The 27,801-nt window shown below is 35.5% G+C and overlaps 1 long non-coding RNA gene across 1 annotated transcript; it reads right to left on the bottom strand.

Annotated features, from left to right (window-relative positions):
• On the bottom strand, positions 1-24,758 carry LOC117321488. The gene is made up of 2 exons (XR_004531371.1): positions 24,424-24,758; positions 1-727 (listed from the first exon to the last, which is right to left on the bottom strand). It is a non-coding gene; the product is annotated as an uncharacterized LOC117321488 (long non-coding RNA).
• Positions 24,759-27,801: the final 3,043 nt, after the last annotated feature.

Genomic DNA, 27,801 nt, shown 5'->3' with positions numbered 1-27,801 from the left:
GATAGCAATATAAATCTTTATTTCATTCTGATGGAACCAAGCACGTGCGATTTTTTTATCAGTTAAAAAATTGGGATTATCAACAGAATTAATGTCCATGTCTACAAAAATAAAGTCACTTAACTGACGTGATATATGTGTATACATAATCGTCGATGATTTCCGAAGTAGCAATAGACTCCATGTAAAGTTTACAATATGTCGCTATAACATATTCTCAGACTCCAACATTTGATGGTTACTACAAAGAAATGTTTTTGAACAGAAATCTGATAATTTGTCCCGATAATATAATTTTGTTTTAACCTTGCTATTTAAAACGTTCTAGCTTATTTCCCGTATCTGAGGAGGTTTTAATTGGAACCATGGCCATTCGAGGTTCTCATCAGCTGCCGTCCAAATGCTACTCTGGTCTGAATAGGAATGTTGTTTTGACGGTAGGGCCAAAGATGACTGCGTTTTCTTTCAACACCACTGTAAGATTCTTCTTGGCTTTCCGCAGATGCTGCCTTTCTTTCAACAAAATCTTTGACATCAGAGAATATAATGTATTTCAGTATTTCTTTTTCGACATCTGTAAAGTCCCGACTTTCCAAGATTTCACGAAGAAGGTTGCCACCGGAAATTGGTACCTCACCGGAGTCGTCCTTTGCGTCCGTATAAGAGCCGAACATCGATACCAGGCAGACTATCACAGGCAGCACTATTTGTCCATGCATCATGACTTCTGTAAGTAAACAAAACGCATAATAAGGACAAATTAAAGATCAAATTACAATGATTGAAAATATAGACAACAATAACGTGATTTTTTTCGTTGCATTTCGAAACAGGGCACAAAATGCATGTCTGTACACATATACGTTAATAGAGGGTTATTAGACAGTCAATTTTCAGCTTTAACAGGCTATTGCTTAACTTCAATTTTTGACATAATAAACATTTTATAGTTGCCAATTTCTTTCTAAATGATCCACTTTAAGTGTTTTACACTTATAAACTACACATAGCAAGTAGTTGCAGAGACCATTACTCCCAGTTAATGCGCAATGCATTCAATATTAAATAACATACTTAACAGTGTATTTACAATGTCGTATAGTACGACACATCAGTAGTAACACTATTGTGACGTCATAGAAACTTATGACGTCCCAATGGATAGATGACGTCGTACGTCTACGTACACGGGAACGCGCAGAAGGGGAGTCACCTAGATTTATCTGCGGTCTCGTATCTGTTACACGTAGCAACAACTGGTACCGCGACAATAACATGTAAGTACAAACGTGTAGACCGTTGTGTTTGAATGACGAATTTTCGAAATGAAAGTTTCTGAGCATTTTTATCTTCCTACGGAATGTCTTTCTCAGTATACTTCAAAATGTCGAAAAATCGAGTGTTCAAAATAGACGCTTACAATATACCTACATGTTAGGTTTTAGGTCGTATCAGATAATGCCAACTTGTCCATACACGCATCCATACAGGTTGTTTTGTCTCTGTAGAAAGACACCTAGAGAGGCCATAATGATAAATTCTACTGGTATATGACATAGATACACAGGTGATATCCTCCATTTTTGTGATTTCATCAAATGCCAAAGGCAGTAAAATATAAATACTACTTTATTCAGCTAAGATTGTCAAAATATAACGAAAATGAATACGATTGAAATTATCAGCATGGAGGTCGCGATTTTCGAATAATTATTTTCAAATCCTTTAATGACAAATGAATTCTTCCTCAGGTTTCCCTTGTCATTATCAATTGCTTCTAGTTCCAATTAGACATGATCAATGACACTTTTCTGTTAGAGGCGTGTCCCGTTTACGATTCAACAGCTAAGATACAATCATGATAACGTGAGATAAGGGGGTAGTGTGATCGGTGTATCCAATCCAGCACGGTTTCGAATAGACCAGAGAAAGATTACCACAATATTTTTATGGTTATGGGAAAGAAGTTTCCAGCTTTGATATAAAGCCAATTGTCATCTATGGAAGGGTATAATGCCAAAGAGTAAATAAAATTGCACTTTGTATTCCTTTGTTGTCAAATATCGTTATCACGCCCATTGAATTAACCAAATGCGACTGCGTAGGTAACAACTTCCGGTGTACAAACCACATATCACATTATACTGTCACAACTGCCGGTGTATCACAAACCACGACATACGACATTTGACGATGAATGGTACATATACTAGACTTCGATACGATTAAAGATAGCATTTAGTAGCTTGATCAGTAACGATAATTGTTGATATACCGGATGTCATATTGATCAATGACGACAAATTGTTGATATACCGGATGTCATATTGATCAGTGATGACAAATTGTTGATACATCGGATGTCATATTTATCAGTGACGAAAAATTGTTGATACATCGGATGTCATATTGATCAGTGACGACAAAGTGTTGATGTACCGGATGTCATATTTATCAGTGACGACAAAGTGTTGATATACCGGATGTCATATTTATGAGTGACGACAAAGTGTTGATATACCGGATGTTATATTTATCAGTGACGACAAAGTGTTGATATACCGGATGTCATATTGATCAGTGACGACAAATTGTTGATACATCGGATGTCATATTGATCAGTGACGACTAAGTGTTGATATACCGGATGTCATATTGATCAGTGACGACTAAGTGTTGATATACCGGATGTCATATTGATCAGTAACGACAAATTGTTGATATACCGGATGTCATATTGATCAGTGACGACTAAGTGTTGACAGATTGCTGGAGGTCATAGTGATCAGTTACGGCGAATTGAAATTGTAAACACTGTATGGATATGAAAGGGATCAGAGAGAATGGGTAGCAGATATACCGGAAGTCGTTCTGATCGATAACGAGTAGTGTTAGATATAGTGTATACACCGTGGCAGGTTTGAACTGGAAATAGTGTACGTATTGTAATACGGTCGCCTTCTAGTTTCATGCTTGGTGGACTTTCTCTTTAGCTCGGTATAGCGGCGGACCAGTAAGTTCAGGGTCGTGGGTTTGATCCCCGGTGGAGGCACACCACTCGTTTTCCTGTTATAACACCATAGGATTCAGGGTGAATGTTATGTTGTTACTTTCACACTCCGAATCTATCACGGGGTCTAATGTTAACACACGGGAGAGAACGTTATGATTCTTCTGGCATTTAAACTCAAAAATGATAATAGAATGATGCTGCACTATGTCGAGAAAATTACAATAGAGTTGCCACTTTGGGCTTTTTCGGTATAGAAAAGACAATTATCTATATACTATTTATCATTCTTTATCAATCAATACATCATCGATTTTTTTTATTGCCAAATCAATGGCTCAAGCGACAAATGATTGTGGTGTGACATGAACTATTTTCGTGATGGGTGTACATGGATCGGCGACAAATTATACCAGAGTGAGTTTTGAGATAGATAAACCAAAGTTACATTACATTACAAGATATGGAAGAAATATCAGAATGTTTTTGAAAAATCTTTCGAAAACGATTTTTGATAATGATTATGTAAACAAACCCAGGCATTCTCCGTGTAAAAATAGACACTACCAGAAGCCATTAGCTATGGTACGGGAAATATGTCTTCTACAGAAACAATAGGCTGGATGTTTACCCTTTAGATGATGATAAGTAATCCTATGTTAGCACATGCAATACTCTATGATATTATGTTTCCAATAGGCACTCTCTCACAAATTTTCCATTTATAGCAACAATGACCCTCAACCTTTTTAGACATTCTGATCAGAAATACAATCAGAAGTAACCAATCATTGCAAAAACGCCGTGTAAAGGTTTTTTATAACCCATGTGAATGAAGGTCAGTATAAGGAAAGCTTTACGTGGACAACGTTATCGAGAATAGTCAATGATAAAGTAATTCATATTAAAGAAAATTCAAAAAATAGATATAATATGATTTATTTTCTGAATATTCTAGAACGAATTTCGTAATTGATACCGTTGAGATACTCATTAAAACAGAATAAAATCCAAAACAACATTAACTTGGACAAAACACATTAGCATGCAGTGAGAACAATTAATCGTATCGGGTTTAGTACATAAAAGTGACGAGTCTTGCAGGTACGCGCTTCTTTTTCTCCAGGGACCCCATGCAGAAGATGCCATTACACCTGAACACGACAGTCAGTATTTCTGTGCTGTCAGTTTAAACCTAGAAAAGCGATCAAATTGGTATGATATACAGGCGCAGAGGCGCACCGGTGGTCGATTTGCGATAAACAGTCGATTTAACAGCATGCTGCACGTGCGTCGGTAATAAAACAAACTAACATTCGCGGACATTATCTATTTATGTGGATGACATCATGTCTACGGTTTCAACTAAAACATGCCGCATGTCTTGTAGTTCATGGAAGTATTGCAATACCAAGAAGTATCTAGACAGAGTCTGGCTATTTTATTACGAGTGTCCATTGTGGCATATCTCTGACCTGAATTGGGTAGCCTTTACAGATCAATTTTATGGATACTATTTTTATGTTATTATATCATAACATCATAGTTGTTAGTATCTTACACTCGAACACAACGGATACTGTTTTTGATTATGATTTTTATTCGGTAAACTTATTTACACATAATAGAAAAATTGCAAGAATACATGCAAATTATTCTCGATAAATACACGGAATCGAAGTAACTAAATGTAATTGAGGAGTGGTTGTAATGGAAATGAAATGACTCTTTAAATTGAGGACATTTCCATAACACATAATCTCCAGTAATTACAGCCATCGTTACTAACACGCCGGACCAAAATCTAATCAAATAATGTGTAAACGGCATTTGATTTACGGATGAATACTCTGTAGATTGCTGACTGACTTATAGAACAGGAAATGACGTTCGTGCAAGAACTGCTTCTCACCTTACCACTGAATAACAGACTCCTCTGACGGTGATACTCTCGGGCATAATTTGATTTCAACTTGACGGTTTTTGCGTAGACCCCAATAATGTAAATGGTTACTTGTTGGAGTTTTGACAGGTGACAAATCAAATATCCATGGTTTATTAGGCCCACACATCGTTTGATGACATGGGAATAACTAACAAATACGCCCATGTCCTGTGTGACTATACCATAACAGATCACCACGCAGATATTCTCGTCACACTAAACAAAACATATTGCTATTTATTGAAGATTTAGTCGTTGTATTGAATGGTTATGTACCATATGTGACTTTAATTTGCTATTTAAAAGAACATTTTGCCCCGCATGAGAAATCCCCGGGGTATACAACCGATAGAAAATGATATTTATAAGTAATATGTCCTTGCATGATTTGAAAAAAAATACTAGTTTCTTACGCTTTTCCACACAGGGCGCGATAGCTAGTTAGATCGTTAACCTACAAAACCTCGGGTGATGACCGAGGAACGTGGTTCGACCCGTGGCGGTTTTTGTTTATCCGGAAGCTGAGAAACTAAACAGTCTGTGCTTTCATGGTTGTGTCGTTGGTCATGATCCTTTACCCTGATTGCCCTGGATGGCATGTCACGAACTGTCCTATAGTGTTCAATGACGTAGCAACCAGCTACTACAAAATGACCCCGTCTCAAAAAGGAAACTTTACCTCAGAATATTTGTCGAGTGTTATTTTCACTAAACAATAGTGAGTACTTAGTATATACAAATGTTATAACGCCTAAATATATAATGTTGATTTATGCTACAATTTGTTTGTAAAGTTGTCGATAATTATGAATTAAATACAGTGAAACGGCATTTTAATCAAATTTTGTATATTATTAGATTGTTATGTATTATCTGATTTCAAAGTACATGCCATGTATTATAGTCAAGTATTAAATAATAATGTCCAGCGTTACTGCTTTAAATTAGACATTGGATATATTCCTAAAATGTCATTGACATGTTAAAGTCGGTAAAACTCAAAAGAGTAACGCCACTGCAGAAACATGAACACAAAACGAACACAAATGTAATGGCGATAGAGGAGTAGGGACCGGCTGATCTGAATCACAGTTATGACGAGGAGAGAACATTCCCCTTCATCTGATCAGGATGTTCATTCGCGACATAAAAGGACACTTGATCTTAATTAATAGACTCACAGTAGAGCGATTCATCTTTTCCCTTAAATGGAAAAATGAGATGCTATTTCAAATGATAAAAGGATTATACTGTTCGTTTGAAGGCTTTAGAATTGGTCTTGTTAAGGCAGCTGCTCACTCGGAAACAAAGAGGTCTTCTCTTTCACAGATATTAGCGAGGCATGCATAATCCTAGTCATCTCAAGGATTGTCTGTTTATCTAACGGAATCCTCAATCACAGCATATTTCAAAACCGTAACACTTGTCCATATGACATAGAATGTGTTGTGAAAAAAAAGCGTAATGAAATTTTCAAAATCCTTAACCACCAAAAAGAAGTTGTCGTCATAAAAAGGATGATAAATCAAAGTATACTTGTCGTGTTTCCTGCTGTCTTATTCTATAGATTGTATATTAACTCCTTGATTTGAACAAGGTAAAATACCATTTTCATTTAAAGCTAATCCGTACCCATGTTCGTCCTTTCTATTCCTGCACTTAGATTGCCAATCTGTCACCAGGATGTTTAACCCTGCACAAACAGACGTGTCGTGATTTTCTTTAAGAATGAATTAAAGATGAAAAACGGGTAAAAGATGCAAAGACTTCGTGTGTAGGTGCGCAGCAGGGATTGCGGACAAACAAAATGAATAACGCAAGCTGCACCAAGGATGTGAGTTCACAGGACCGGGGTAAATTATAGTCGTAATGAGCCATTGGGGATGTATTACGTTTCCAACTTTACTTTCTTTTTTTCAATATAAATACAGTGACACATTACCCAAGACAGCCGACTGATATCGATATTTCCTGTTTATTGCCTAGTTTTTTACGATAAAACACACGGCATTGTGATTGGAGACAAGCTTGGGTATAGCTTGTTATCATGAACAAAATTTCATGATTAAAATCAAAAGCGCTGGATACGCTAATGACATAAGATTGAATCTACATTAGTATAACAAGATCAAAGTTTTTACTAAAAATCTCAAGAATGAAGGAAAGATATACATATCCTCAGTGTAAACCGTACTGCCACCAGAACTACTGGCACTCGATAAACATATTATGTCGAACAGAATATAACCCATGTTCTCTACCAACAATTATCAAGAATATCTCAAACACCGGTATGTCAGTATCGCAGTAGCATGGATCATATAATCTTAAGACCTTAAGTGGAAAATGTTTTGCGCTATGCATATATGTTTCTATTATAATAGTTTAAGTGTGCATATGATCTTTATTAGTCCTCCATACGTTTGGCCAGTAGCTTTACTGACGGGTTATTCGAAAACAAAAAAAGACATGATAAAGTTTTATTATGTATATCAAGTCAATAGAGGAACCCGTTCAGAATAATTTATATACAGATATCCATGTTCTTTTAACCGGGACCAATATAATCATAATTCATCCATATGGTTAGATTATTGTGAACATCTCTTTTTCATCCTATCTTTGTGCCCATTTTGATTTTTTCTAACGTTTCCCGTCTGTTTGACTCTAGGAACCCCGACAAGTCATACTGGAACGAACAATTCTATGATAGAGGTTATATCTCCTACTCACCAAATAGGTATATACACGTACTACTAAGCTGATATGTAAAGGTGCTGTTCACACTGGTGTCTTTGTTTAATCCTTGAAATGACCATTTTATGATACGCGTTTTTTGGTTTTAATTGATTACATAGCCGCAGTTATCTGTCGTATCTATGTCCAATTTGAACATTATATCTAGACTTTTACTAAAAGGCTATGTTCTATTCTTGACCTAATCGTGACGAAGAGAGATATCCTTGAGTATCGAATCAACAGGGGATGTTAACTAACTATAAGTAGCGAAAGCAGACATGTTGCTGTGTAGAAATAGAAAATTAAGAATTTGGAAATTGAAATATGTTTGGCACAACGATTAGTTATAAGCTTGTTAAGATGTAATAAATGGCTGGTGTTGAAGAGTCTGAAGTTTTCAATAAATGCTTCAGTATGATAGACCTCGTGTGAAAGAAACAAACAAGTCGTCCAAGAGAGGATCACCAGTTAATTCCCACGGGTATGATAATATACTGTTGGAATAACCTATCACATTTCCTGTGTGTCATTTAAGCATTGAACGGCTTTCAGTTGGCATTCATATTGACTATGAATGCCAACTGAAAGCCGTTCAATGCTTATATTTACCATCTGCGATTTTTTATTTGTCGTGCGATTTTTTTTTTAAATTTTCAAATTCAAATTTCAGTTGGCAGTTCATAAGCTGGTGAACTCGCAACTGAATTGGTAGGGTTATATAGTGGCAGTGCCATACAATGGTAAATATAGTAGTATATTTAATGAAGTTCGCTCCGGTTTGTTCACAGTTCATAGTGCTTACAGGTATGTCACGTCGTCCGCCTTTCTCGGAAAATAATACTATCCTAATTCTTTGTCAGTCGGGACATAGATCACTGACAGTGGCTGTGTTGTGTTTATCACTATGCTGTATGTTTATCTCTATGCTGTATGAACTTCGACTTGTGCTATTCCTGAATCATGCTTTGAGAGTTTAACTACATAATGGTTATCTGTTTACAATGGTATTTGGTTTATTGTGTCATTGATATTACCGCCATTCAGATACCCATTATTTATTTGTAACTCAGACGAAAATATGACTGACCGCATAGCAGGTGGACAAGGATAATTATGGGATAGACTCGAGTTGTATTACCGTCATATCGGAGATATCACCTACATTGTACCTCTGCAACTCGACGAATCTCTGATTCCCATACATGCTCCATAGCTCATCGTTATCTCATAAAAAGTTGGGGTTTTCGGAATAGCCGTATAATATTCTTTTGGCCCCGGATATGACGCGACAGGTGGCGTTAATGGTCAAAATGAAGTATGTGATTGGTCAATGTAGCGGTAAATGCAAAATGCAGATATACAGTTAAAACAAAGTTAAGATTGAATGCAAGCTGAATTAAAAAAATTATATTCCTGATTCACCAAAAATGATTCAAACTGATATAATTTTGTTATCCGTGCTGAAACGCGTTTAATTTAGTTCGTTAATTTATTTCACCAGCAGTTTTACATAACAACCACCAGCATTAAAACTATGCCGTTTATCTTTTTTAAAGATACTTCTTGTTTGTCTTAGGACTTCATTACATGCAGATGATTTTGATAATTATAATCACGCGACAAACATTTTTAAAGGTACAGAACGTATCACGTGAGTTTTGTGTTATTAGAACGTTCATACACGACATGTCTATGAAAATTGGACAACTTGTTTACGTGTAAACAAGAATATGTTGTCCCTTTATTTCGCCTGTTTGGTAATTTACTGTAAGTCCAAATGTGGGCTCCACATGGCCACGTCAGCTTATATTGTTTATAGATATCGGAGGTCAATCACGCCGACACTCTAATTGCAGAAACATAAGTTATGATGATATTAAGAGGATGTCCAACGGGGACTTGAAATATATCTATACCAACATGATTTCCAGTCATGACAGCCAGAAGCAGTATATCTTCATTATGAGCATTTTATATGATGCGTATCTATACTAATCGCAATTAGTCGGTTTTGCGTCTGTAAAACTATTTACTTTAGATTCTCGGGGTCAACATATGACAGTCACCCCAGTGGCGAGTTTCTTGACACAAATTAAAGGCATGGATCGAACACTCACCGTTTTGTTGAGTTTCTCCACGTATAGACCGATGTAGGTAAATTGAACACTCGCCATATTGCTGAGTATCTCGACGTAGAGACTGAGTATCTCGACGTAGAGACTGAGTATCTCGACGTATAGACTGAGTATCTCGACGTAGAGACTGAGTATCTCGACGTATAGACTGAGTATCTCGACGTATAGACTGAGTATCTCGACGTAGAGACTGAGTATCTCGACGTAGAGACTGAGTATCTCGACGTAGAGACTGAGTATCTCGACGTAGATACTGACTATCTCGACGTAGAGACTGACTATCTCGACGTAGAGACTGACTATCTCGTCTTATAGACTGATAAAGGTACAATAAACATACACCCTATTCCTGAGTATCTCGACGTAGAGACTGAGTATCTCGACGTATAGACTGAGTATCTCGACGTAGAGACTGAGTATCTCGTCTTATAGACTGATATAGGTACAATAGACATACACCCTATTCCTGAGTATCTCGGCATATACACTGATCTGAACACTCACCGTATCGTTCAGTATCTCGACCTTCAGACAGATATAGGTTCATTGAACATTCGTTTAATTACTGCTAACTTCTGAATACTTAATCAATAGAGTATTTTCTGTTTGGGAATACAATGTTATATGTGTAATGGTGCAGCAGAAAACAACCTCCCCAACCACCTTAAAAACAACAGAATATACCGACATTATAACGTAATTCTAACATAACATGAGGGCAAAATATGAAAAAAAGTTGTGGATTGAGACCTTGGAAAAAGTACTATAACATAGCTGTTGGATTAAACATTTTTTTTACTAATTATGGTGTTCGTCTAATTAATTATTGCAACTGTTTAACAGTGTTGTTAAGGTTTCCATCTAATTGACTATAGGAACTGATTTCCCCGGGTTCCACTTAAGACTGTAAAACAAACAAAACTTAATTACCGGGATCTTTCTTTCTGATGTAATCGGAGTTTAATAAAGACTTAATTAGCGCGGTAGTTATGATAAAGGTGATCGTGGAACCTAAAACAATTATGTAAGTATATATATATGACTGTTAACCGTCGTTGGACGACATGTTTCTATCAGATTGTTGCTAGTTTACATGTATCTGTAACACCTGTATACCTGTATCAATTTTATCAATGGTGCAGGGCTGAGGCAGCAAGATAATAAGGAACTTTTCATGAAACATAAACAGAAGAAAACCCATGGGAAGATTTCAATGGACTAAACTCAAAAAGAAAAGAAAATTATTATCCGACCATGTGTTCGAATGGGTACATATCTGATGTTTTGTCAGCGAAACTTGCCATGTAAACATACTCAATATGAGAACAATGTGATGACAAAAAATCACCCGGAATAACAACGTAAGTCAAACCTGTCTATCAAGTAAAGTACACCATGATGGCCATCTTTGAAATTCCCCAATTCGATAAAATTGAATTGTTCGAAATTCTACATTTTAAGTTCCCCTTTCTACTATTGAAGTTGGAGCCGTGATATTGTGAACGAGTCATTACATATTCAATACAAGGGAATAGGGATAGAAGAAGCTGTCGGGAAATGGACACCAATATTAATGATGTCATCACGCTAACATTAATGTGCGTCCTTGTACATACAGTATGTTGTCTGGGAAAACCGTGGTATGTAATTAGTGTAGTCCTAGTACATGTAGTTTGTTGCTGTGGTATGTACTTAGTGCAGCAGAAGTAATGGTCAGATCGACGTTGACAAAATACTACATCAACAAGTATTAGCTTCCCACAAAGCTAAGAGGGCTACCAACAGCACCATTTATTAGTTGGCATTATAGTAAAGTTTGAGATAGACGGGTATGTTGAAACTTGCGTAGTTATGCTGAGAATTTATTTATGAGAGATATAATTTGGTGTTAAGTGCTAGCTAGTGGTCAGTGGAGTTTCTCTCATACGCATGTATCACTCTGATTTTATCGATTTTTCACTTTAACCAAACAACAGCGCCACTGTGCGTGCAATAGCAGAACAATGTCGAGCAATCCTGTTTGAATACTCCGATCTGTCTGATTTTATCAATCACATTTAAAAACAAATGTCCTCATTGATACCTCTGTGATTGGTGACGTCATGGACATGAGGTAACCAATCATCGCGTTTAAATAGTGCTAGCGAGCTAATCAAAGCAGGCAGACTATTTATATCCATGTGCAATCCCTGAAATATGGCTGCCTCAACGACCAATTATAATGCAACCATTGATGGTAGCAAAAGAGACACATCCTCAATATAAAACCGAAATTGAAGACTTCGCCAAGAGTTTCTATGACTTTTTCTGCCATGCTTTTGACCAATTCAGCCTGGCGTAAAGCCATAGCTAGCTAAACAGATAAGTACATTACCACAACGTATTGGATGATTCCACCACATTCAACAGATAAAGACAAATACCACAATAGATTGGATGGTCCCGCCACATTCAACAAATATATTGACGAGCAAGACGTCTAACCTTCCATTATTTCATCTTAGCATATGCCTTTTGTTTCAAGAAATATTATACTTATTGTAAATATTGGTATAAAAACCGTTGTTCGTCTTCCTTGGAAGAGAACGATATGACATTCGGAATAAAGCATGAAAGTGTGTAGTGTAGGGATATCCAATTCGTCACAGAAAAGACTTAGACAGACGTTTCCCGGAGTTAATGTTCTAGGTTCATAAAAAAAAGTCTTTAAATTGCTAAGTCCCCATTAATTCTATTCCTGGATTAAACATATTCACAATAAAACTGTAATTCTGGATTCATTGTTCTTCATGGATAATGATACACTTAGCTTAAAGAGGATTTGATAGGATTGAACCAGTAGCCGAACCAGCAATAAGTATTGTGTAAACCGTCTAGTGATAATATGTATATATTACACTGATACATAGATGACCTTCCAGATAGTCTGGATTCGTATAATTCGTAGATGACACAAAAAATATTCAGAGCTATCACTGAAGAAAATGATAAAACCCTTCTTCAGGAAGATCTCTGTAGAACGGAAAATCAGTGTGGATACAACTCTTAAGAAATCGGAAACGGAAACAGACTTAGGCGTAGTAATTTATAGCAAACTTGAATTTGAAAACCTTATATTTAAAAAAAAAATCAAAAGCGCAAATATGATGATGGGGATTATATGAAGAGCATTGATCAATTTAGACAAAGGAAACAAACATTTTTCTTGTTAAACAAATCATAAGTAAGAACTCGCAAGTGCCATTTGCTTTCCATATAAAATAAAGTACATTGAAAAAATTGAAGGAGTTCAAAGACGGCAACAAAATAGTGGTCGCCGAAGTAAAAACACTGTCATACCCTGATAGACTGAAATGCCTTTTTACCAATATTATCTTTCAGAAGACAGCGGGGAGTTATGATCGAACTACGTAATAAAATCCATGGAATTGATGTAACCGACTTTTTTGAACTTATGGAAAGATGTTTCCAATCAGTCCGAAAATAAAGCAAATTCACTGAAAATATTCCCTCAACAGTGTTTACTTATGAAGAGGAAAACTAGCTCTTTTATTGCATACTGTAAACGTGTGTAATAACTTGCCAGAAAATGGAGTGTGTGCAAACGATTAAAATGGTTTAAAACTTAACTGGATAATCACTGGAAAAGCGTTGATTTATTTTACAATTTCAAGGCTACTTTATGAACTATAATGTCATCACTTTTAAAAACTATTATTATAACAATTACTATGTAAAATAACATTAAATATATAATGTTGTTTAATGATGTAGAACAGATATGGAATAGAATATATTGCATCATGCATGGACATATTTGTTCAACGTCAAAGACTGGTCATCAGTGTTAGTATTCAATTTAACCAATCTTTTTGGCCTTTTGAACTCATTCATATAAACGGATAACATATTATAGAAATGACATGTATTTCTAAGAATGCCTTTATTTTCTTCACCACTTTAATTGTCTGTTTCAAATTTTTCCTGATATATGGTCAATGTTCTCATTCAATTAAACGTATATTGTAATGCTTCATGTATATTCCACACTAAAGTGCTGGTAAGCGTACCCACTGCCATCCTCATCGTTCCCAAAGCTTTATCATTAATTTAAATCAAACAAGAACATTGCCTTCATGTATTATCCTTTTTGAACCATTATGATAGCTTAATTTTCATACTTAAACTCTAATTGTTCAGAACATATATTATTTTAAAAAACGTCGGTGCCTGATTGACTACATGTTTCCGTGGGATCAGTACACTAAGATGCCATCAGATAGGCGAAGCGCTGATCGCCTGTACCTTAGATGATAAACGGTGAAGATTGTATTGGGGACAGCATGTCTCCCTTTACCAGTCAATATCATCTCTTTGATGACTAGTCACAACCAGTTGACTTTTTAATGTAGTCCTTACATCAAAATGCCATTATCTACAGCATCCTAAGCGTCGCTTATGTAATTGTCCAAATCAAAAATTAGCTTTATAACTGACGGCCCATCTCTTTCACTCCTGCAATTAATGCGTGCTCTGCTAACCAAATTAACGATATATTACGATTCTATACTTCACCAGATTTCCGGTCAGAAGTGCCACACTCTTAGCTATCAATGGAGTATATATTGGAGCCCAATATCGGTCCTAATCATATCAATGGGTACGTGCCATCTTGTAAGAGCAGCCATTTAAGGATATATAAATGATATCGTCTATCTAATATACGTATGTTTATTGATGGACAGTAGAGCTACCGATCATTGTTTCCTACACAAAAAGGTGCTAGCCCTATCAGACTGGCAATAATGGACGAGATTGACATAGCACCAAGGTAACTAACACTTTAACATCACATCACCACGCAACCGACACTTAAACAAATGACAATAACATGTCACCAACGTAACCTGTGAAATCAGGGTTCATGTTCATGATAGGATAGAAACCGATGTCTTCCTATACTATCTGATATACGGTGGTAATATTGTCGGTATAACTGATTTCAAAAAAGTAAAACACTACTTTGGCATTCCACTTTTGCAAGACGCCGTCTTATATGTACATTTTTTCAATTATTGTTTATTTTGAAATTTTTAACCGATCAATGTTTTATTTCATATGATGTGTAAAGATGTGTGATTTTATTCCCCACAGCAAGTTAATCTTGATATATTGATACTTGATTTTGCTTTTTTTGTTTTGCTCTGTTTTATCATCGCTGCGATGTCATAAGAGCAACATTTCATTGAGACCCAGACATCATTCATATGTTTGCAAATCAGCTGAATGGTTAAACGTGAATCACGAAACAAACTATTCGACAACTGATGAATAGATACACTGATAACATGTTCAATTAATCCATACAGTATATGTCAAATATATATGTTTTAAATATAGAGCTGGTACCATACAGCTGTTCTGTCTTTCTAGAACTTTTTCAGTGACGCTAGAGTATGTCCCTTTCATCAGTGTTCCAGTATATGGTAATAAATCAAGCTCTCTCTTTCTCTCCGTATCTTTGAGACCGAATGTTTCATTCGGTTACGTTAAAGTGTATACTCGGCTTCCTATTGCATGTCGCATTCTTAATCTTATTTGATTTAATATGCTGGTATGGTGTCACCGTTTTGAAAAAAAAATAAGTTCAACCAGAACGTATCAGATTTCCTGCATCTAATGAGCATAGATGATATATATTCTACAAGTTAATGACTGATTGACTATTGCATGTAAGGTGATTGATATCGATAGAGGGTAGTGACGAGTGGCTATACAGTTAAATTAATATCGTTACGGTTACAAGTTAATCAGATATAGTATAGATACATTATGATATTGTAAAACAATAAAGAATACATATTGAGTGTGGATATTTTTAGGGTTTTTTTTAGTTTAAGTTAATAACGAGTGTCTAGGGAACTAAGGTAATCAACATTTTAGCTTAGGTCGATAATTTTATTGAAAATGTCAATTTGTTTAATCTTAAATCGTGTCATATACTTATCAATTACCTAAGTTTTCATTTTGATTCCTCAAAGATAACAAAATATATGAAAATATATAAGAAAAAACTGATTTAGGGGACTTAATTATATTACCTATTTGTACAAAGCGGAAGCTCGCTAGATATGCCTTCAGCTATGATAAAAATCAGAAGGTATATTTTGATACTTCTTCCTCGTCTTACATCTATATAATACAATTTACCCGCAATACACGCCACATTTCCGTTTCGGTGGATAAATTTTACTGTCCGGTATCCTTCTCGTGTTGCCAGATTATATATCATAGTTAGGGAATATAACTAGATATTAGCCAAAGGGGATCCGGTTATCACTGCCGCCGCCCACTGCTCGGTCCCAGTGAGATCCTCGTTAGGACCAGCCCTGTAGCATCCTAGATATATACAGGATGTGTTTTTGACAGCCGACCATACATGGTGGTACCCTCTGGTACCTAGATACCTTATCACGACATAACTTATCCCTAAAACCAACGACATTTGATCGCCCCATTATACACCTTTTTCCATGATAACGATACCTGCGAGGTAGATACAGCTGGATAAACTGCTGACAATTTACATACACAAACTAACACGGGTATGGTATTACGATAGCCATTAGGGAGCAGGGACATTTGATATTGACGATACCGAATGAATTTACAAACGTTTTTAGTGATTAACTGCTGCACCTTACGTTCTATTATTTATCATCCGATAACACTGGTCATCGATTATAAAGTGATTAACAAATTTGATATGAATTTAATCAAATGAGATTAGTTATATTAAATGATTAATTACCTCCAGCAATTCCAAATAATTGTACACGTAAGATAATTCTTATTCTGCCTTTAAATATTATCTCATAGATACACTATACTGGATCATGAATGAGGTTGTGACATACAGCTTATTTCCACTTCCTTGACTCTAGGTGGCTAATTTAATGACAATTACAATCACCGCAAGTATTAATTTTAGTGGAAACAATCACAGAATCCCAAACGGCCCCCTAAGACGTAATTGTGTTAGCTACGGCAACGACACTCATGCGGTTGAATTCGCAGTCCTATTAAACCTCTCTATACAAATTTTCATAGAAATCAAACTATATCTTAATTTCCACCAATCTGATCCCAAGAAATGGCGGCCATTTTAATTTTGATTTTAATTATTAAACAAACGCCGCCATCATACTACACCTACATACCAAAGTTCATCAAACTCTGGCGATATTTACACTTCGACCAATCAGGTGTCACGTTTTATTTAATTTCAATAGACAGTTATTGCGGACATCTTTGTTGAACGATCGGGAAAAGGGGTCCATTGGACACTCCTTGGCCATGATGAACCTTTGTTTTCTTTAGTAGTTTTCGAGAAAAATATGTCGGACAAAAAACAGTTTTTTACTCTTTTCCAGTGCCTCTCTTTCTTTGCGAGTTAAATTGGATTTGGGATGACGTGCGATGTATTTCTCTGTCATTATATTTAAGAGTAAGTCCAACAATGTTTCTCGATTCTCACTCTCCTGTTCACTTAAAAAAATGAGAGATGTTCTCTCAAACAATTGGGGAATATTTCGTAAGTTTTGTCTACAAACATATTGGTATAAGTTGTTACATTAATGAAATATTATACGACTTTAAATAGAAAATTATTTAATTTTCCATTTTTTTAAACACTGCGTAGCACAATATCAACGTCATTCTTATGACGTAACGTTTGACAAAACAGTGACCCCGTGTATAGGATACAACAAAGCGATTTCTACATTTTCAGATGTTACACACTTTACTTGGTAATGTTTACTTACAAATTGGTATTAAATGTGTATTTAATTGAAGACCGGAGCGCGTGTAGTTAAACAATCACCTATTATAGTTTTGTTTCAATTGCATATGAATAGAAAAAAATGACGAATAATTTTGATTAGTCAACGTCAAGTGTTGTATCATTACTAGAAGTCATCACTAGACTGATGTAGAAATCAGCACTACTGAAGATATAAACAGTGAGGATATGTTATTTTATCAAACAGATAACAGGTGATTTCTAAGCGGAATATAAGTATTTAAATACTTAATTTTAGTATTTAAAATGCTTCGTAACTAAAATGATGGCATCTTTATCCAAGAAAAAAAAATTTTTTTTACTCGTTAAATCGATATCCGGGTAATTCTAGAAGATGACAATACATTTTGTCCAAAATTCGATCCCGATACCTGTTGTTGAAGGTTTTATTTGTGATAGTCTTAAGTCCAAATCACAGGTGTGATTGAGATTCAGGAAAGCACAAATCTGTGGTTCAGTGAACTTGTGTGACCGAAGTGGTACGAAAACAATCAATCCAGAATCTTAAGTGAACGCTGGCTGAGACGTTTACAAGTACTCTGTAAACACATTGGGTGAGTTACAAGGAGAACGTCAATTGATGTATTGACTAATTTGTTCTAAAACGTTCGAGTCGAAACACCTGCCGGACAGAAAGGTAAACAATATCTTTACGTCAATGTACTTTCGATCGCTACTCACATGTCACTTTTACACCGTAGTATTCCGATGCATGTTATTCACGGTTTTTCCAATCTGTCGTCGCTGAGTTATGACTACATTGGGGCTTAACAGCCGTTAGTATATCACCCAATCAATACGCCAATCTTAATGACCCTCTACAACCGATACGTGATGACGGCAAGATCATCTGTACTCAAAATGTCACTATTTTTCTATATTCCAATACGTTATGGTCTTGTTATCTCTTACTATCAGTGTATCATTGGATATACACGTCATTACCTTGCTATCACTTTAAGATATTCCATTATGTTGACCCCTCCCCTTTTTAATCAAATAACTTTGAAAAATATTACATGAAATTTCCGATTATCACAATGTCCATGACATATGTCAGAAAATTTCCGACACAAGGTTTCGAAAGGTACACGTGGATGAGAGATGAGAGATACACGTGGATGAGAGATGAGAGATACACGTGGATGAAGATCACGGGAGAGTTTATGGTTGACGTTGTGATCTCATTTGGAAATAAATGTGTAATATTTTCTTTTGCAATATAAAGTCAGCTATGTTCGATGTTGAAATTCCTAGAGGTTCCGTTGTCACCACATCAGTTCTCATTTTATGTATGATCCGACTTTGACCTAGATTTATTTTACGGTGTTGGCGATGAAGCACAAACGCCTACGCTCCCAGTACGCCTGGTCTCTCTTTGTACTTCATGCAAATCTGGATTTCTTTTACATATTCTGCTCTCGGTGTTTTTATTGGTCAATTTTAAATTAAGATTCTGGTTTCGTCATTGTGTAGGTATTCTCTGTTGCTATTTTTTTTTTTTTTTTTATAGTTTTGACACTTGTAGTTTTGACACCATGATAAGTTATGGATTTGAAACAGAAAAACAGAGAAAAGGATATACAGATTTATCAGTAATAATGCATTGATAATGATACCATTATAAGACTATTTCACCTACTTTTTTCTGTATTATAATATTTGGAATCTCTATTTAAAAAGAACGATACTAACATGTTTTTATGTAAGATTTCCGAAAAAGGAAACCTGACAAAGAACGGCTATCGCTAATGCGGTTAGTAAAATAACCAAACGACTTAATACTATTCGTAATACTATTAAATCAGGATTACATTTGTATTGTGAAAATGTATATTGTCCAGAGGTGTAATCAAAGGAATGTGGATTATTTGGAACTCGCAATAGTTCTGTTCTCTTAACTTTAGTAACTGTTCCTCAAAACATTTATTTCATCAGAACATTTTATTACCATGGACACTAAGTTAATTAAAACTAAAGCAACTCAATTACCTTTACATTTAAAAGTCTGTTCTTTTGTGGAATAGTCAAAGGAAAAACATAAATGTAATGCCAGCAACTAGTCTAAAGTATACTTTATAGAAAGCGAATTTGAATTGACAAATTATGAACGTGTACCCCTCTCAGTTTTCAAGAAGTAGGATTGCTTTGCTGAAGACATTATCGATATAGGTTATAAACGCTTCGCAAAGACCCCCATTTCTCTGTTAGAAATTTCGGTTGAAAGTAAAATACCATGACCATGCATTTGCAATGAAACACGCCTACCCAATATCTGTACCTTACATGTATTATATCCAATAGTGACGACTATATGACGAGGGTTACGATTTCCATATTATTATATCTATATTTCTTTACGTACTTGTCAATAAAATGAAAATAGGTCTTACTTCATTTGTGCTTTTCAGAAGTCATAAGCCGAACACCAATAGTTAAGAGAAGCGGGGTTCAGGAGTGGCATTATAGCAAATTATAGATAATCATTTTTCTTGTGTTTTACTCATTCGTTTGGATAAGAGTGTTATAAATATTGCACGTATTCAGAAGCAAACACGCCTATTAACGTGTTCCTGGTTCAACCTCGGAATATGGATCCGTATAAGATGTTCTTTGGAAATCATCCAATAGCTAAGATTAACATGATTATAGCTATAATATCTCCTTCGAGTTATTTAGGTTTAGCCATATCAGAATCTTCCTAACATTTCTATCTTTGGTCAATAGTATTATTGATTAAGCCAAGTACAAACAGTTATATATTCATCATTTGTCATATACGTTATCTCCTCCTACTACAATGTGTATTTTAATTCTCCCTTGTACTATTCTTTATTTTATAGGAGTCAGAGACATTACAGTCAATGATAACTGAAAACGATACCCTTCCATCGCAGCATCATCAATCTTTATCTAAAATTATTAACCGATTGCTCAAGCCGTCAGCAAGCACACAAACTTAAGTTGAAGTCATCTTAATATGCAATACCATTGTAGAAACTCTTAGCGGTCAATGGTTCATTAAGCGTTGCAAAATACCATGATGATGTTGTACCAGGTCATGATTGAGGACGTAGTGTATTGCACAATAGTTTATCATTGTCTGGGCACGTATGACTTGTATGACTACGGCAATGCCGTCAGCAGAGAGCACTGCACTGCAGCACGTCTGCTTACCTTACTACTGTTAGAAAGAGTGACCCAGTATATGAATTACTCTATTATTCACCAGTTTTAAGTATGACGTTAAGATGGTCAAAGAGCCATAGATTACATAAATTATACCAATACATCAATTTTGGATTTTAATTGTTCGATAGGAATAGTTTCAATTGTGATAGTATGAATGGTAGGAATATATATTCATAGAAAATAAACTAACATGGATATATATTATTGCTTTTACTCCGGAAAACCCGTGTTTTCTATATTTCTTTTTAATTATTTGTTTCGGAAGTCTACTTCTTAAGCATGCACTAATTACCCGTATTGGTCTCGACCATACATAGGAAACAATTCTTGTCCATTTTCCACGCATTTAATATACATGTACCAAATACGATTGACATCATAGGATGTCTTCAAAGTAGCATCACCATTCAGTGTGGGGACAGCTTTAACGACACATTTATGAAATAATGATAAAAAGGTTGTCGTCATATCGAGATGTGTTCGAATTCTGTTACCGCTATATACTGACAATGCTTGCACTAGGGTTACCAAACAGATTTTACCTAACACGGACAGATATGCATCGTAGAGAGTCAGTGTGTTTGAAACTGATTTATGGTGACATGAATGATTGAGCATAGCAAACTCACTGTGACTGCTGTGTCCCAAAGGACTGGCCCGTGAGGACTGTCCTCGTAGATAATTAGTACATTTCGTACATTATGTTCTGATAACAAAATGAATGATTTAAATCGACTTTAATCTAGAATTCTCCCTGGTATGATCTGTATGAAGCTAGTAAACCATGTTTTGCCAGCAGGGCGATATCTTAAGTAAATTATACTAAGGGCCGTCTACTTAAACTCGTTGTTCAAGGCCGTGCTAATTGTCAATGATTAAATTAACTATAGGCTTTAACACCTTACTAAGCACCATTAACATCATTTAATCACGGAATACTTTGCAAAGTTTCCAGGAAGGAAGTGTCCGTTATCTTAAACGTTAAACGACAGTGATGGTGAAGGATACTACTTGATTAACGAAAACATATGCTAACATGCTGAGCTGTTTAGTGCAATGAATTAAAAACGTTCGCCATTCGACTCATCATATATTCTTTACGGACATCCATTCACGATTATATTCTTTACGGACATCCATCCACGATATGTCCTATGATGCATCATATATCTGACAAGTGGTTACAGTAGATCAATGGCAAGCTCTATGGGAGTTAAATGCCACTCCGAAAACATGTCACAAACAAAGGGAAGAATCGTCGATATTATTTCTATATGATTATATATCTCTCATTAGAGAAGTTCGTCGTTTGATTGCTTGTTCTTGACACAATGACACGTGCAATTATGAAATTAATAACACATATAGTATATATCTAACAATAGATATACATCATACTACCGTTTCTTCGTCTTTTGAGGAATTGTTAGTGATGCTAGAGATCAAAGTGTTGATTTCCTCGAAAATAAGGTGAGACAATGCAAATTGGCCTAAACATATTTTAATGGTACTCTAAAGAATACAAACAACAGCTATATGTTGCGAAACCTTTGTGTCACACGCATGGTCATAATGCTAATGGTGGTCTCTGGTCCTCTATCGCCCTCCAGAACGAATCTCAAGTTATACATTTGTTAAAATGTCAAATTTCAACAGAAAATATAAAACAAAGAGAAAAGCAATCATAACCTATTGATCCGATTCCGATAAGACTTAAGCAAGCTAAACAATTAACAAGTAACGTATATATTGTTGAAACCCTCGAGGGTCTTTGAGTAATTATCACTAGTAAACAGTAATTATAATATCTGACATCAAACAAGAAGGACACCAAAACAACCGATAAATCATTTATTAGATTATCTTTGAGATGCATGCGGTTCCCCTTTCCGAAAAGCAGGTTTGATTTCATGGATTGACTCTGATGTCTCTAATTGCTCGTGTTCAAATATCATCTCCTATGTTATCCTGCTAAAATAAGTTTGTTACGCTAAATTCAGAGTTTAGTATTTTAGTACAATTGTATCCATTCTTGTTTAAACGAAAGCCAGCTATTTGTTGATGCACGACTATCGATTACACCTAAATATTGCGTACACAAGACATTAACACACTCATTAAGTTATAGAGAAAGGTGATGGTACTGATGTCATTAGTGTCGAAGAATGGGAGTATGGTGAATAATTGTGTTCGTTATTATACCATCAAATGGGAGAGGGCAAAATCTTGTGTTGGTCATTCTATAATCAGGAGTAGCGGGTGAAGTATTGTGCTAATCACTCCAACATCAAAGGGAGAGGGCAACGCCTGGTGTTGGTCATTCTATAATCAGGAGAAGAAGGTGAAATATTGTCATTTATATCACTATCAAAGGTAAAGGGCAGTGGCTACAATCACTAAACATGTTCTATACTATTCCATAATTCAGTCAGGTTTCAGTTTCGCATTAAATGAGCCATGATTTTCCTTACTGTTTTTCTGTCCATTTTTGTGGTTTGAGACAATGATAAGTCTGTGGTTATGTTTCCAGTATATCCCAGATTTCATGAACAAGTCTATTCTTACAACAGGAACTATATCGTATGATGGCCAGACAACTAGGTAAATTACAAACCATGTGATGTGTAATAATAGGAAATAGGTGGATAATATACAGAGATGGCGATTATAAATATCAATCTCTCTCGGTAGTTTCTAAAGTTCGAGGGCTCATATAGACTTATATAGGTATATACGTGTATCGGTCATTTTTCCAGAGCTGAGGTATTGGATGTCGACAAAACGACAACTGACCTTAAAACTGACCTTTATAACATAACTGGAGTAACGGATGTATAAAATCCTAAACCTGTACCAAAAAAGGAGCAGTGGATACAAAACATATGGGAACCGACACAGGTATCGTAAAAGGAGTAATAGTTGTTAACACTGGTTTACATCTAAACCGAATATCACTGGGTCATAACTATTTTGACTGATTGAAGAGACTAAGGATGAATGATTTTATCGTCTTATATAGTGTAGTTTGAAGGGTTGTCTACGGTGCTGTTTGAGATGTTGTCTTTTGTGTCGTGAAAAGTGCTGTCTGTATAACATGCAATAAATTTAATAAATGTTCTATTATACGTATTTCCAATATTTATATATGGTTCTGTTTTCTGTAATGAACAGCTTTCGATTCAAAAATAGTTTCTATTTTCTCTGTCTGTTTACATGAATGGTCTAGCTAAGACTTATTAGATATTTTAACTTAGATCAGTTAACTGTTATCGCATCGGACTGAAAATGTATTCATTGTATTGATTCTTTGAAAACACCATATCTAGTAATAACAGCTTAAAATGAAAATTATGAACAGTTATTATTTCCACAAATCTCTCGTTGTATCATATTGCGTCGCTAGATATTTGTAATCTATATCAACGCATATTTATAGTTCATATAATTTCAGACCGGATATGAATAACTTTAATATACCTGAATTATAGGTTTATTGGTTTATAAAAGTAATTTTCAAAAAATATGGTGTTTTACTTACGTTTATGGAGAAAGTTTTGACGTAGTTGAAGCCAGAAGAAAGTTCCAGAAAGAGATCCCCGAGTGTGTTATAGCCCCACGTGCACAGTGTTGGTAATGAAAGAGAGATCCCCACCCTGTTGTCTTTTAAATACTTGTCACCATCCCCGTCATAGGCAGACCTTTCTAGCGTTAACAGGTTGTGGGCGAGTGTACACGCCCTAGTATCCAATCACGGACCGACACTACCAGCAGCGTCATCACCTGTTTGGCCACAAAGACTGTATGTTGGGAACGACTCCAAAATGCATTATCGATATGACAGTACGTGGCAGGAACTATGGTACGTGGCGTTGTGGTTCAGCGGTACCATGGCACAAGGACTTAAACAATAATACACTGAATGTTATTAAGGATCGGAAAACAATATAAGAATAAGTCATGAAATGTAAATCAATGAAATATAATTCTCATTTTGCTGTTAAGGTATACTTTCTACTCAACATATTAAACCCACATGTGACATTTTAAGGATAAAATATGCTATAAAATACCAAAAAAATACAATCAAATTGCGTCATTATGAATGAAACCTTAACGAACGGCTAAAGGATTATCTTTTGGCATCCATCTCCACATTCAGCTGTTGTCGAAATAGATTTAATGATTTGCATATTAAAAGAATCATTTTACTAACGTGAGCATGTCCGTTTTGTACACAGATGCAGGTTCGTTTTGGTAAGAATATTAACTAATAATGATGAAGACTATGGGAAAGTCTTGTGATCATATTGTGAAGTTGTTTTCCCTTTTCTAATTAAGTCGTTATTCCTGGTGGTTCCGAAGTAGAAGATTCTTTCGAACACCACGTCTCAATCTCAGACGTTTTCAATGGTGTCCGTGTAATATAATTCTATCTTTTAATATTTTCTCCTCGTTTTTTACGATTTTGAGTAACAATTACGGTTTGTTTACGGGGCAGGAATACCTTGTTTTTTTTGTCTTTGACACTGAAGGATTCAAATGAATTGACTGAACGTTTATTTATTACTCGAATGTATGATTACGGAAGAGCCCATAGACTGCAAAATAGACCAAATTAAACAGAAGACCCGGTCGTATCACACGATTCTATTCGCCTGGTACGTTTACAAAGGTATCGGTGTAAAGAGATACTTTATTTATATATTACCTTGTTCTTATTGATTTTGAATTAGAATTACGTTGATGTTTACATGGAGGTATGCTGCTGTTCGGTTTTATGCGAGGAATACTCATCTACAATAGTATCAAAATGATCCACTAGTTATAACGAAATTGTACGAGGAAAAAACCCTTGTAGACAGTAGGAGTAATTCTGCTGCAACATTGCCCTTTAGCTTTTGCTAGAATAATCCAGAAGCTATGCAGATTTAATTATTGTGATGAATTTGCGTCAATTGATCATGGAGCACACACTTTTGTCCATTCTTGTTTTTTTAGTTATTAAACCTGATCAATCAAAATTAAAGCTGTTCCTTCGGAATAGAATTACACATCTTGAAGAATAGCATGACTGTAATTTTGATTTCTTTTTTAATCAATATGTTGCTGTCACTTTTTGGACAATATGAAGTCAGTTTAAAAATAATACAAAAAAGAACAACTCATTTCATTTCTAGTAGCAAACTGGTTTACTTATTTAATTAGAGGAAACTTATCACCAAATTTTTGTTGCCTACTTGGTAACTTTTTGGTTTATACGGGATACTCCAGATTTTGAAATCACTTCCTGTCGGCATATCGTATTAGTCAAATAATAAGCCTTCCCGCTTGTTTAGTATTATCCCCGACATTCTTGTCTATAACAGAACGCAGCACTCTGCAATCCTATACGTAGACAGAAAAATCAGAATGTTACATTTAAAAATCTATTATGCTAAAGCAAAATTAGGAACAAACCTATGCATCGTTTCGAAACAAATGGCGGACCTCATTCTATTTCTCTGGAAAATTCCTTCAGCTACTATCCTTACCATATCCAAACACGTATGTGAAAGTTAGTATAAACATAAAGGGATATTGTAATGAGTACGTCAATGTTTAACAGTAATGATCAGAACTTGTCTTGATTCGTTGAGAAATAATAATATTAGTGTTAATTTGCTTTTTGAAGAATTTTTTTTCTGATTCTCTGCAAATGTACTCAGTGTTTAATCATAACTGATAAAAATCTCTGATCCAATAAAGAAATAACCTTGCATAACGAACTATTAGGTCAATTTTCCTATTATTGCTTGAACAGTACGATGCTTTTGGAAATTAATGGCAATTAAATTTGTTACTTAGCTGTCCTAATAATGTATGAAAGCTTCAATAATAAAACGTATTTATTGACGTATCATTAGTATCGAGAGCAATCTAATAGTAACGCTGGGGAGTGGAATATTCCTAGTTAAAACCTGTGTTACCAAATATAATAATCAATTGGAAAAGTGATAAGAAACCTCCACAGTTGTATAAAATCTAATTATAATGATGCATTATATAGAGATTTAGCAGTTTCATGACGGTTTGTAAAATGTTCCTGGAATTAAAAAAAAACAAAAAACAAACAAACAAATATACTAATCAATACATTGAATTATGCAGCTTAAGGTTATCGATGTACTTTTAAGTACATGAGTTGATAAATCCAGTTAGGCACTAACAAAATATCATACACAGGGCATTACATCAACAAGTTAAACACTGAAAATATCAAACACGGGAGAATACCTAATCAGGCTGGACACTGAAAATAGCATGCGTAGGGCAATACCTCATCCAGTTGAGCACTGAAAACCCTGGGTCATACCTCTTCAATGTGGGCACTGCAAATATCATACCCTGGGTCATACCTCTTCAATGTGGGCACTGCAAATATCATACCCTGGGTCATACCTCTTCCAGCTGGGCACTGAAAATATCATACCCTGGGTCATACCTCTTCCAGCTGGGCACTGAAAATATCATACCCTGGGTCATACCTCTTCCAGCTGGGCACTGAAAATATCATACCCTGGGTCATACCTCTTCCAGCTGGGCACTGAAAATATCATTTATTCTGAAAATATATTACACTGGGCAAGACCTCATCCAGCTGGGCACTGAAAATACAATACACTTACCAATACCTCTTCCAGTTTAGCACAGAAAATATCATAAGGTGAGCGATACCTTTTCCTTCTTGACACTGTGATATATCTTACTCTGGGCAATACCTCATAAAGCTGGGTACTGAAAATATCATATTCTGGGCAATACCTCATCAAGCTGGGTACTTAAAATATCATACTCTGGGCAATACCTCATGAAGCTGGGTACTTAAAATATTATACTCTGGGCAATACCTCATGAAGCTGGGTACTTAAAATATCAT

Source organism: Pecten maximus, chromosome 2, assembly GCF_902652985.1.
Source record: "Pecten maximus chromosome 2, xPecMax1.1, whole genome shotgun sequence".
Lineage (NCBI taxonomy): Eukaryota > Metazoa > Mollusca > Bivalvia > Pectinida > Pectinidae > Pecten > Pecten maximus.
This window is presented reverse-complemented; position numbering and strand designations above follow the sequence as displayed.